This window comes from Procambarus clarkii, chromosome 92 (assembly GCF_040958095.1).
Source record: "Procambarus clarkii isolate CNS0578487 chromosome 92, FALCON_Pclarkii_2.0, whole genome shotgun sequence".
NCBI lineage: Eukaryota > Metazoa > Arthropoda > Malacostraca > Decapoda > Cambaridae > Procambarus > Procambarus clarkii.
This window is the reverse complement of record NC_091241.1, coordinates 11,140,472-11,155,206: the sequence shown is the minus strand read 5'-3', so window position 1 is coordinate 11,155,206 and position 14,735 is coordinate 11,140,472. Positions and strand designations below refer to the sequence as shown.

Below are 14,735 nucleotides of genomic sequence, written 5' to 3'. Positions count from 1 at the left end.
CCTCATATGTTAATTCCTATATTGTTTACTGTGTTTTCTCAAATGATTTTATCTTGGGTAATACTCCAAATTAGCTTCTTGAAAAATAATTCCTAATTCATTGTGTTGGGGGACAGGTAGCCAGTTTATACATACAGTACATGTTAGGCTTACGCTGAGGTCTCCCCTAGGGTCAAAATACTGACCCTCCCCAGGATGCAACCCCACAATAAGCTGACTAACTCTTGGGTACCAATTTACTGTTAAGTGAACAGGTGCATTAGGTGATAGGAAACTCGCCCAACCATTTCTGTTCTGACCGGGATTCGAACCCGGACTTCTTGATTGTGAGTCCAGAATGAACCTGACTCTACTACTGGGACCCTAAATTGGTTTGACACATTGCTTTTATTAATTCACCATGGTTTGCCAGAGGGCTCTGCTTTACAATTAAAGTAAACTATTTTGATATGCTTTGTTTCATATTTATTTTAGCTCAAATATCCTGAGTATACTTTGAGAGAGAATATCTGTCCAAAGTTTTAGGCCAGATGCTTGGGGCTAGCCTCATTCATCTTTGCTGGGGGAATTGTCTGGGGTATGGGATGGACATGGGCTGGTCAAGGCAGGCACCTTAAATGCACCCCTATCCAATTTTCATAGTCAAGTGAAATATTTGGTGTGATTCACCTTGGGTCTTTTAGTGATCATAATAATATATTTTCTGAAAGATCCATACAGTTGTTTCAGTGCTTCTTAATAATAAATTTTCCTGGAGACTGAGGATTAAGAGAGGGACCAATTGGGGGGATGGGGAAAGGGGGGCCAGGGGGGGAGGTGAAGGAGATCTGGTTGCAGCCGGTTGCCCTTTATATATAAATGGAAATGTTTGTCGGTTTGAGGATGGTGGGGAGGAGTGTTGGGAAGAGGGGGAGGGTGGGGAAAAGGAGGAGATAAGAGGCAAGAGTGGTAGGGGGAGAAGGATGGGGGGGAAGGGAAGAAGAGGAATGGAATGGGTGGTGGGGGAGAGAGAGAGTATCCCAGGAAATGCCAGGAACCCCTTGTAGTACGCTATATAGGAAACTCTTCAAGCTGCTGTTATTAGACAGTACCTGTACTAGATGGAAATGTCAGCACTGTGGAGAAATGCCCAACAGACCACTGGAACATTATCTAACACAGTGCACAGTTACAAACCCATTAAGATTTCAACTAAGATTCATCAGAGCAGAAGTTGTTGTTAAACACATGGGACAAAATCTTACTGAAGCGACCATACGAGTCATAAATATTCATACTCCGCCCAAGTAAAATAGAAACAAGCAACACTTAGTGGGCCGGCCAGAGGCTTAGGGCCTGTACAGGAATATTCCTGCCCCCCCCCCCAAAAAAAATGCAAAAAAAAAAAAAATACCAAGACAATCTTTTGAACAAATGCCTGCTTTCATTACAGTACTTGAATAAGCACAGACATTCATTACTTACATATATTGGCAAACTGTTTACCTTTCGATGTACAGTAATTTATTTAATGCAAAAATACTTCACTTGCAACATACTTGTATACCAAAATGAACTGGCCCTATTCCACTGAATTTCTATAATCTTACCTCAGCCTGATGCTCCACCCATAAATTATCATGGGTGACATTACATGGCCCTTGGGAACTTCCATATTCATTTAAATCCTTTCAAAATATCCATGCAACTAACATATCCAACATGTATCAGTATGTTATAATATGTATTCATTTAATGTGAATTGCAGATTACATTGTTTATTTAGTTAGCAAAATGCATGGATGCAAACTACAGTATTGATAATGTGACAAGTCTCTCAAGGCAACCTAATAACATCAAGATGCCAAAACATCTTTGTTATAATGTAATGGGAATACTGCACATGGGATCTCCATGATGTGTTGGGCAGGAATTAGGATATAACTGCAGCAGTGCTTTTTCTCAGAGTAACTTTGCCTGAATGGTCTTAACATTGGCCTGTCATAGTGATGTGTCACACCTCATACACACACTAAGGCAACCTAAACTATATATATTTATATTATATATATATATATATATTTATATTATATATATATTTATATTATATATATATATTATATATATATATATATATATATATATATATTATATATATATGTTATATATATATTATATATATATTATATGTATATTATATTATATATATATTATATATATATATTATATATATATATTATATATATAATATCTATATATAATATATATACAGTATAATATATATATATATATATAATATATATATATATATATATATATTATATATATAATATTTATATATAATATATATACAGTATAATATATATATATATATAATATATATATATATATATATATATATATATATATATATATATATATATATATATATATATATATATATATATATATATATATATATATATATATATATATATATATATATATATATATATATATATATATATATATATATATATATAATAAATAAAACACAAAACTGTATTTATTTTTGTTAGGTTAGGACCAGTTAGACTAGGTTTGGATTGGATAGGCTAGGTTAGACTAGACAAGGTTAAGTGTGTTTAATGACTAGCACTGACATTGGCAAATCCTCTGCCTGTCTTCGATGTTGCTCGACTGCATTAATTCAATAATTTATTTTATTTATCACACCAAAGTTATTTGTTTACTTAACTCGTATTATGATCAGGCTGCATTATATTAACCTTCGGCAACACATCCCATCAGGTGATGGGGTTGGTAATTGTGCTCGGACTGCACATCCCATCAGGCGATTTCCTAGTGTACATTATAAGCTCCCTCAGATACGCAGGGCTTACATTTGCTTCTTCAGGCCTCCAGTAACGTCCCCTTATCGTAAAAAAAAATAATAATAATCCTGAGTTGCTCAATATCCTCCTAGGGCCTTGGTAAAAGAGATGAGAACTATCATCTGGCACAAGACCACCCAGTGTCTGGGTGTGCAAGGTGGCCATACTAGCACCCATTGAACTTTTAACAACAGCAAATGAGTGATTAGCATGTATATATTTACAGGCAAAATGTGTGCTATTTGCAATTATAAGATTTAGGTTTATACTGTGTTTATAAAGCTGCTGTTATAAAACTGTTTATAACACTGCCCTTCCACACACACACTGCAGTCCATTGTTGATATATATATACTGTGTGTGTGTGTGTATATATGTCGTACCTAGTAGCCAGAACGCACTTCTTAGCCTACTATGCAAGGCCCGATTTGCCTAATAAGCCAAGTTTTCATGAATTAATGTTTTTTCGACTACCTAACCTACCCTAACTTTTTTGGCTACCTAACCTAACCTAACCTATAAAGATAGGTTAGGTTAGGTTCGGTCATATATCTACGTTAATTTTAACTCCAATAAAATTTTTTTTACCTCATACATAATGAAATGGGTAGCTTTATCATTTCATAAGAAAATAATTAGGGAAAATATATTAATTCAGGAAAACTTGGCTTATTAGGCAAATCGGGCCTTGCATAGTAGGCTGAGAAGTGCGTTCTGGCTACTAGGTACGACATATATATATATATATATATATAATGTATGTATGTTGTACCTAGTAGCCAGAACGTTGTACTTGGCCTACTATGCAAGGCCTGATTTACCTAATAAGCCAAGTTTTTCTTAATTTATATAATTTTTAAATTTTGTTCTTATGAAATGATAAATCTGTCCATTTCATTATGTATAAGGTATTTTTTTTTTAAATTTGAGTTAAAACTAACGTAGATATATGACCGAACCTAACCTAACCTATCTTAACCTAACCTAAACTAACAAAATTAAGTCAGTAATTTATGTTCCTAATATTATATAATAATAATAATTCAAATAAACTAATTGGAAACAATTTATTGAAAATAAACAAAATCACTCGGCCTATTAGGCAAATTGGGCCTTGCACAGTAGGCCGAGTAATGTGTTCTGGCTACTAGGTACGACATATATATATATAATATAATTTATTTATTAGTATGAATAAATACATTGTGTGGGTATATTCATTCATATATATCTGTACTTACGTATATACGTATATTGTCAAAATTATACATAATGAACACCACTTCGACACATCAATACAACCTGTTAGCATGAAAAAAAGTAAATAAGGGAGAAACAGTTAAAATAAATGAACAATTATTCCCACGTGGCATATTATCTCATTTTGAGCAAAAACTGCAACTTTTCTGGCAATCATAGCAAAACCAGAAGAGATGGAGACTTTTTACTTAGATTTTTTTGTGCTTCCTGGATTCTAATTAATAATGTAAAAACAGAAAAAATTCCACACACCATGGGATGTCGGCTATTAACAGGTGCTCAGTCTAGCCCTTAAACTGTGGAATACATCAGATGATGTGGTGAACTTCCGCGGAATTGCTCACCACATCACATGATGTGTGGGTGTACCGTGCAAGATTTAAAAGTCCTGCGGCTACACGTGGTTCACATCAGCTTCCTCGGGGCTCTAGTAACCCTCCCCCAACTTGAAAAAAATCACGAGTTCCTCGCTTTCCTTCTAGGGGCCTTAGTAAGAAAATGATGACCATTGCTTGGCAACATCACCATCCAGTTTCTGAAAGGTTAGGGCAGCCATAGAGGAGACACTAAACTTTTAGCAACAGCAAATGAGTGATTACCATGTACATATTTGAGGCAAAATGTGTGCTGTATGCAATTTTAAGATTTAGGCTTTAATATATGTATACATACAGTATATTATTATGAATGTGGGTGTCTGTATATCTGTACTCGTATATCCATACATACTTCTGTTTTCAAAGTTATACATAATAGACAGTACCTTTGACACAAAAATACAACCTGTTAGCATGAAAAACTAAATAAATAAGGTGGGAACAATGAAAAATAAATCAAAGTTATTCCCATGTGGCACCTCAACTCATCTTACCTTAAAGTAAAAATATGCAACTTCTCAAGGCCACTATAGCTAAACCACAGTAGCTAGAGACTTTTTAATTGGATTTTTGTGCTTCTAAAGGTCTAACAATGTCATAAGAAAAAAAAAAATGGCAGAATTTTTTTTTCCCTTAAGTACATGGGGGTCTGTCAGCTATTATTAACAGTTAGCAGTCAAAGGGCTAGGGGTTAAACAATGAATTCTAGCATGATAAACATTCCTAACCTCTTGCCATTATTTTATTCAAACATAAAGGTTAGCTCCCTCCTTCCAAAATGATTTTGCTGTATAAAACATAATGTGCAGGTTCTCATTCAGAAAGTTTAATCCTTTTTAGTCTTGAATTGTAATAACTTTTTCACACATGTTTCTTGTACAATATTGATAGTTTTTATTATATATTTTTTTAATTTCCTTGTTTTTTCGTGTTATAAATGTGATTTTGTTTTGCAAAAATTATTGGCTGAAATTGTTTTGCATGTATTGAAATTACAGTCCATTGTTAAAATAAAAGGCTGCAAGATTGACAACTTGCTCTAATGGAGGAGTTGGGTGGGGCACAAGGAATATTCTTACTACAGTATTAATAAATCCCACACTAACCTGCCTACAGTAGGCAGGCACCCAGCCACTAGAGGGGGCCTGGTGGCTGAGTGGATAACACTCAGGGCTCGTAAACCCCCTTCCACACACTACTCTCCCCCCTTCTACACATTGCTTTTCCTCCCTTCTACACTGCTTTCCCCCCCCTTTCCTCACACTGCTCTCCCCCCCTTCCTCACACTGCTCTCCCCCCTTCCTCACACTGCTCTCCCCCCTTCCTCACACTGCTCTCCCCCCTTCCTCACACTGCTCTCCCCCCCCCCCCCTTCCTCACACTGCTCTCCCCCCCTTCCTCACACTGCTCTCCCCCCCTTCCTCACACTGCTCTCCCCCCTTCCTCACACTGCTCTCTCCCCTTCCTCACACTACTCTCCTCCCTTCCACACACTTCTCTCCCCCCTTCCACGCATGGCTGTCCCCCATCCACAATGCTGTGCTTCCCTCCCTCCCATATTGCCTACCTGCTTCACCACACTACCTGCTTCCTATCCTGCCTGCCTCCTACACAACCTACAATTCCTTTCTTCCATGCTGCCTGCCTTTTTTCCACACTGCCTGCCTTCAACACTGCCTGCCTTTCTTCCACACTACCTGCCTTCCACACTGCCTTCCTTCCACACTGCCTGCCTTCCACACTGCCTGCCTTCCACACTGCCTGCCTTCCACACTGCCTGCCTTCCACACTGCCTGCCTGCCTTCCACACTGCCTGCCTGCCTTCCACACTGCCTGCCTGCCTTCCACACTGCCTGCCTGCCTTCCACACTGCCTGCCTGCCTTCCACACTGCCTGCCTGCCTTCCACACTGCCTGCCTGCCTTCCACACTGCCTGCCTGCCTTCCACACTGCCTGCCTGCCTTCCACACTGCCTGCCTGCCTTCCACACTGCCTGCCTGCCTTCCACACTGCCTGCCTGCCTTCCACACTGCCTGCCTGCCTTCCACACTGCCTGCCTGCCTTCCACACTGCCTGCCTGCCTTCCACACTGCCTGCCTGCCTTCCACACTGCCTGCCTGCCTTCCACACTGCCTGCCTGCCTTCCACACTGCCTGCCTGCCTTCCACACTGCCTGCCTGCCTTCCACACTGCCTGCCTGCCTTCCACACTGCCTGCCTGCCTTCCACACTGCCTGCCTGCCTTCCACACTGCCTGCCTGCCTTCCACACTGCCTGCCTGCCTTCCACACTGCCTGCCTGCCTTCCACACTTCCTGCCTGCCTTCCACACTTCCTGCCTGCCTTCCACACTTCCTGCCTGCCTTCCACACTTCCTGCCTGCCTTCCACACTTCCTGCCTGCCTTCCACACTTCCTGCCTGCCTTCCACACTTCCTGCCTGCCTTCCACACTTCCTGCCTGCCTTCCACACTTCCTGCCTGCCTTCCACACTTCCTGCCTGCCTTCCACACTTCCTGCCTGCCTTCCACATTGCCTGTCTGCCCTACACATTGTCTGCTTCCCACATTGCTTGTCTCCCACTCTGCCTGCCTCTTTCCCTCCCTCCCTCCCTCCCTGGCTTCCTGCCCACTCCTGCACTGCCTTCCCTGCTCCTAAACTGCCTACCCCACTCCAGTACTGCCATCTCTGCTCCTGCCTTCTCCTCACCTGCATTGCCTTCACCCACCCATATAGGGGGGATTTCTTTTTCACCTTTCCCATGTCTACAATTGGCACACACTATGTACCACATAACCTCCGTATCGAACTGGTACTACTTCTCACCCTCTGTTGTTGTTGTTGTTATAGATTCAGCTACTGGGAACAAAAAGTTCCAAGTAGCATGGGCTATGGTGAGCCCGTAGTGGACTTACCTGGCACAGGAGCGAAGCTGTAACTAGGTTCTCACCCTCCCAATCCACACTATGTAAGTGTTTTTGCAGTGAGGTGAAAGTTGACAAAAATGTGATCAACGGTTTAAATTGAGGGCACTCAAAGGGACGTTACACTAAAGATAATGCAGTCAGTGATTTCATCAAGAGGAGCCTCACCACCACCTGGTGCCCAACAGAGAGAGAATCCTGTTTTCTGATGGCTTGAAATTCTGCCAACCCTGTTGACTGCCAAGATTGAATTACATAACATACATAATAGTACATTGAAGAATGTAAGCAGTTGATGTGGGACTACCTGTGTGTATCGCTGACACTTGTATAGTATTAACTTCAGCAAACATCAGGCAGGCGAAGAAATGCCAAGAGGTATCTCAGAAGTATTTGGGTTCCAAACTCATTGAGACAATCATAGAAACAGGAGCAGGTAGCTTCCTTTTTTTTTTTTAGCTCCTTAGCATGTGTATCTAAAAGGGAAGTGCTCGATGTGTTTGTGGCTCCAGTCTTTTAAGTAATGATCTCCAAGAATTAGACAGCCTGTAATATATGTTGCTGTGTCCCATTTTTGTAACCAGTCCTTTTTGAATAATAAAGCTCTTCCCACCCCCCACCCCCCAAAAAAAAAATACATCGAACTGGATTGCTACTTTAGCTGCATTGAAATCTCCCCTATCGTTCCTCGACTCAATTAAACGGTTATGATTTCTCGAGTAAAATTTTCACTCGCGTTGCCTCTTTTTAAATAACAAACTTTTTAATTTGTAATTTTTGTTTACTTTTTATATTTTTTTAATTATATTTTTGTATTTCTTCTGTTTATACATTATTGCATGTCAATAGGACACTAGTTTAAGGCATTTTAGTTAGTTTAAATACTTTTCAAGAAATTTTCCTTTACTTTTATTTTGTAATTATCTTAAGTTTGAATTTTTAATTTTGGACATTCAAATTTCTTGGTGGAGTGTAGCCAAATTTGGTACATTACCGAGTGGTAATGTGTGGATTGATGAGCTTCACATTATTAGGTATTCCCTGAAGGAACACATTATACTTTTCATGGAATTACAATTATGTATTATTATTTTTGATTTGCCCTGTCTTAAATATTGACTTGAAAAACTTCCATCCCGTGTATGGTGGTGTGAGGAAGAGCCCTATTGTTAGCTACGGAGTGCACTTATGGTAGATTTTAGGCATGTTTTAAAAATATCTTTGGAAGGGGGGGGAAGAAGATGGGATTTTCTTGAGTGGTACAATATATTAGAAATTAATAAGCATGCACATCTTTAAATTTCCACACATACCCTTATACTGTACTAGGGTTTTATCACAGATGCTGAGGCTGCAAATAATACTCAAGGAATTAGGTTAAGTTTGGGTTAGGGTCTTAGGTTTTTGGCCACTTCTAATTAAAAAAAAAAGTCAGGTGCTGACATAATTTGCTTAAAAACAAAACACCCCTCCTCCCTAAATGTCAGTAACTCTTCAAGTACACTACCATAACATGATGAAATGTAAAAGATGTCTTAAAAATACAGTTGGAATAAAAATGTGAATTTTTAGTTTGCATTAAAGCCCCCTGCTCTTCTGGGGCTAAATTCTAATTCTACTGAACACACAAGCATTTCAGGAAATCCTCGTGTGCTCAGTAGAATGCCAGGTTGTAATCCTTATACCATGTCGTGGTCTAGAGCATGTGCGTGCGAACACCCACCACATAGGTTTGAACCCTCATCACAGCCCGTGTGAATTTTCTTAATAATAATATTAGTAATAAAAATTGTGTAAAGCAGGTTAAAACTTCCAGTGAAACCCAGTTTCACAGGATCCCAGGTGCTGGTGCTGGATACCAAAAGCAAGTGTCAGTATGTTGACCAAAACGTTGACGTTTCGACTTTCAAGTCGTTTCAATCGACTTGAGAATGGTCCAGGACGGACCGAAATGTCGTCGTCCCTTCACCTTCTAGTGTGTGGTCTTGTCAACATACTTTAGCCACATTATTGTGACTCATCGCCTGCAAGTGTCAGTAATTGTAAATGAGAGTAAAGCATGCAGACGCACCTTGCACATTAAAATCAGGAACAAAGGGTTAGCCGGAGATATGATGTCAGGGTGGAGGGATGCTTGGAGAACCTCAAGCTTCTAGGCCTGTTACTGCTTATAGTTCTATGTGCATGACACACATGAAGACATGCATTTGTACATTATATGATTACATACATTGTTAATGGGAACAGTAAAAGGGGAGAAAAATTCTGAAGTGCTGCCAAAAGACCTTGACAAACTAATGTACAGGAGTGGGTGGGCAAATGGCTGCTTGAGTTCAAACTCAACAAGTGTAAGGTAACGAAGAAAGGGATAGGTGACAGGGGACCAGAAGAAATCTGCTTCATACGAGAAAGGCAACCAAAAAAATTGTAGATTTAAAGACTGGGAATAGATATAAATCCATTACTGACACACACACACACACACACACATACAGCTGAGTGGACAACGTTTGGGGGGTCGTAGTCCTAATGGCCCTGATTCGATTCCTGGCAGAAGAAAAAGTGGTGATATGATCACCACTTACAAAATACTAACAGGAATCAACCAAATTGACAAAGAGGAATTCCTCAAACCAGCAACTTCACGAACAAGAGGACACAGATTCAAGCTAAAGAAACAAAGGTGCCAAAAAAATATTAGAAAGTTTTCTTTTGCAAACAGTGGTAGATGCTTAGAACAATTAAATGAGAAGGTGGTGGAGGCCAAACCCATCAGTAGTTTCAAAGCGCTATATGACAGAGTACTGGGAAGACAGGATAGAAAGCTGGTAAGCAAAAGTACTTTACAGGGTTTTTATTGTTTAGAATCTAAACAAAGACTGCACAATTTATGCAGCCTGTGAGAGACCAGTAGTAGTATATTAAACAAAAAAAAATCTGCATGCTGTATTTTTATTTTCCATCAAAAATGACTGGTGGGAAGGAGTCCTTAAATTACAAGTTATCAAAACACTTCAGAAATCCAGTACAGTAGAGGACATCTTGAGGACAGCAGTTCAGTATATTAATTAATTACTGTACTGTAATTGCTCAGCCAAATCCTGTAGCTAGGGTTTTATGATAGTGGAAATTATATTAAAAATGGATTGACAAGTTCAATATTCTTTGAATGAAACTTTTGATAGCTCCCCATAAATGACTTCTTTAGAAACTACAAAACACTGGGAGAATACAAAACTTATTACAGTGGTTGATAGATAGAAATATATATATATACAGTAATATATATAATATACAGTATATATATACACACATATATGCATACATACAATATATAGTTCAGAATAAAAAATACTGAGTGATACAGTAATGGGAAATTGTCCATGTGCGGCAATCATTAGTTGAGTACCTACAGGACAAGTACAGTGGAACCTCAAGTGACGACCGCCTCAAATGGCGACTATTTTGGGTAATGAACGGCCCGATCGCCTACAATTCGTCTCGTTAGGTGACCGCTCGTTTGAATAACGTCAACACTACATGGTAGGGTCGGAGGCTGCTTCTTGCACATTCTCGGACACCTCCGAGGATGTAAATAAATTATTTTTCTTCGTTTAAAGATGCTATTAATGCTGGGATGTTGCAAAGCATTGACTTTTTTGTAGAAAAATGAAATGAATGTTTTTAAAGAAAGAACAAATGTCAAAAAAGTTCATTCTGTGTCAGGTAGGCTGCTCCATGTTTCTTATTAAAAAATAAAATAAAAAAAGTGAAGAATTTTGAAAAATAGAACAAATGTTCGTTCGGTGTTTGGCAGGTAGGCTGCACCATGTTTCTTAAATAAAAAAAAAAAACGAAAAATAAAAAAGTTGAAACAATTTGAAAATGAACAAATGCCATAAAGGTTCGTTCAGTGTTTGTCGGGTAGGCTGCACCATTATTGAGAAATAAATGAAAAATACAAAACAAATGGAACACATTTGAAACAGAAAGATTGTCATAGGAACTGAGGGATAATACAGTAATAAGAGATGCAAGCACCTGTCCGATGTACAAAGAAGAATAGTAGAAGTGTCCACAAAGTGGATATGCAGCTGGTGCCTTTTTAACATTGTTGAGTAATACATAATAGCACAAATAATAATGAGTATGTATGTTGTTATGCTCTATTTTGTTATAGTATATCATACAAATACATTGTCCAATAGTAATATGTTACTTTCACCAATGTCCACATTTTTTTTTAGGGGAGATTTTTTTTTCCTTCTTTGTTTATTATCCGATTTTGTTGTAACTTCTACATCCTGGAGAGTGCATACCCGTCCCTAACTATGTGAAGATAGAATTATATTGGTCAACAAATATGTCAGTCATACCTGACAGAACTTGGGACTGAATTTTTTTTGGCTGATTTTTTCACAGATTTCAAACTTTATTTTCCTTGTTTGTTTGGATTGTTTTGATGATTAGGGACCAGATTAGGGCTTTTTGATTTAGATAAAGTATACCCTAAATATAATCCCCTAAATCATTATAATTATTATAATTATCCCTATATTTTGTTTTTTGGGAGGGTTATTTTTTCTTGACTTCATTTCAACACATATTGACTTACAACTTTCACTTTTGAGTACAAATGCCAAACAATGTTTATTAAAATATACAAGAAAATTAATGAATTAAAATAAACTTTTACATTGTCAATAACTTCAACTTCAATTATCTCTAAAACTAGAGTTTCAACATTGAGTCAGCTTAAAAAAATCCAGTTTCTGACCGATTCTCACCATTTTTACATGTAGTGTGCGCCACGGTCTGTTCTACAATCCTATTAGAATGGATTTTTCATAAACTTTAAATGTTTAGAGTTATAAATTTTGTTGTCTGAATTTGGTGCATATTTCAAATGCCATATTGACGATTTTTTTTTTTTACAGTAAACTACTGTACACTGAAAATCTATATTCTAAATCTATTAAAAATGAAGATCATATACTATTCAGAAAGCATAATAACACTTGATGAACAATTGGCGATATTTAATATTGTTGCAACTGATCTGACAATCTGACTTTTTCAATATTAAATTTTATAGTTATTTTTAATTTTCTTGTTTTTCAAGTTACGTTGATGATCATTTAGACAAAGATGGAGTGTTTGTCTAGAAGATTATGCACACAAAATTTGAAAGCGTTAAATCAAGTTTGTAAAATTTAACTTATGGTCCCATCGGGTCCTGTCGTATATATACGCCATGCGCAGTTTAAGGGTTAAATATGATATTAAGTATAAGTTCAGTATACAGTACAGTAGTTAGCTGTGTTAAATAATTTTCCAAATCTTTCAATGCATTTAATGAAATTGTTATGAAATGCTCTTCATAAAGATTGTAGCTATTTAATTTGTGATGTTTATTGTGTTGCAGAAAGATGGTCATACTGGTTGTGTTGCATGTGGGCGGGAGTGAAGGTGGTGTTGAGGGTTGCTGTTGGTGTTCGTAATACCCGAATTTCCTAGGATAAACAGTAAGTACCGTAACTGGACTCTCTCATTGTCCTGTCAGTTTCATTGTGAATGTTTTCATTTTTCGATGTGTTTTCGGGGAATTGCTTGCACTGGTTTTGTTTGTCAATATTTGTTTCAGATTTTCTGGCATATAAGATGCTTCTAGTTTACTAAAAGGCCGTTTTGTAAAAAAATAACTGTTTTGGTATGTTTCAGCATTATTTATTCAAGATGATGCTCAAGTGATTGTTTTAGGGTTAAAATATAGGGATTTGTACATGTTAATTCCAATATATTGTGTGTATGTATGTGTGTGTGTGTGTGTGTGTAGACATATAATTAATATATATATATATATATATATATATATATATATATATATATATATATATATATATATAATATATATAATATATATATATATATAAAGTATACAGTGGCACCTCGATTAATGAGTTTAATCCGTTCTGGCACCGAGCTCGTCATGTGGAAAACTCGTCTTGTGAAACAACAACAAAGCTGTCGTCGGAGGTGTCAGAACCAGTGGGAACGCTCGTTAATCGAGCGAAAGCTCGTCAGTCGAGACATATTTTCTGCGAGTGGCTTGCTCGTTACTCAAGGTTCCACTGGATATATATTTATTTTATTTAATTATTTATTGAGTTTGTGGTGGACCAAAAAGTGTTGTATATGCTGGCAAATATGGTAGTTTTCATACTGGTAGAAATACTGATCCATGGTCAACTGATAATTGTTTAAGCAGTGTTGTTATATAGGTGTTGTAAGTAGGCTATGTCTGAATTTATAGAGGTAAAATTAATTAGTAATCTGATGTTACCACACTAACACTGAGTTTTTTATATTTTGCACTATCAAAGCTAATTACACACATTATAGTACAGCACAGTACTGTATTTCCGAGGTGTAAGTTTTGCCTAATTTATAAGTATCTGTGTTGAATTTTTTTTAGTATGTTTCATCATACATTTATTGAAAGTGATTTTCAAGTGACTTTGTAGGGGGAAAAATATGAATTTATGCATGTAAATATATATATTCGGTTGATGGTGGACCAAAAACATTCCATTGTCCCCCGTGTGTCCCATCTTCTGGAAAATTATGGTAATCAAAAATAGCATTTGTAATACAGTACAGTACATAGTGCACAAATTTATTGTGCACATCAGTTGTTAGGTGATGTATTATCTCCGTCAGAGTATTTCAAATTGGTGTAATGACCAAACCACACATCAGAAGATGAGATGACGACGTTTCGGTTCATCCTGGACAATTATCAAGTTGATTGATAATCGACTTGATAATGGTCCAAGACTGATCAAAATGTTGTCGTCTCATCTGGTGTGTAGTTTGGTCATCATATCTTCAGCCACGTTATTGTGACTCATCGACTGCTTAATTGGTGTATGCAATTCATCTCACGGCGCACACACTGCTTACCCAGAAGGTTTAATACAGTGGTAGATGGGTTGGTCCTGGTTAAAAATGTACGGCACCGAGGTATCTGTTCAGATGTTGATGTTTATTTTTTTTAACCATTTAACTTGGAGTCTGGATTATATAATAACACCTCACATATTCCTTCAAAGATTAGTGCTTTGCATTATTCACCTGTTATACAGTCTTGTAGTAGTGCTGCTGATCCTGTTTATTTTTGTTTAGAAGCTCGTATTCTACATGCATTTTAATTGCTAAGAATGAACAAGCAGTGAGACCTTAAATATATTTCATACCCTGTTATCAAAGTCGTGTCCCTGATATGTTCAAGGTATTATGATCAACTCTTTCTCTTGATTTTCCAT

At 37.5% G+C, this 14,735-nt stretch overlaps 1 protein-coding gene across 2 annotated transcripts in view; it reads left to right on the top strand.

The window, feature by feature from the left end:
- LOC123775055 (uncharacterized) overlaps positions 1 to 14,735 on the top strand; it is a 60,605-nt gene that overhangs the window by 2,211 nt on the left and 43,659 nt on the right. For both annotated transcript variants that reach the window (XM_069319338.1, XM_045769848.2), the window contains exon 2: positions 12,836 to 12,935. The gene's annotated coding sequence lies outside the window, so the exon portion shown is untranslated. The remainder of the gene's footprint in view (positions 1 to 12,835; positions 12,936 to 14,735) is intronic.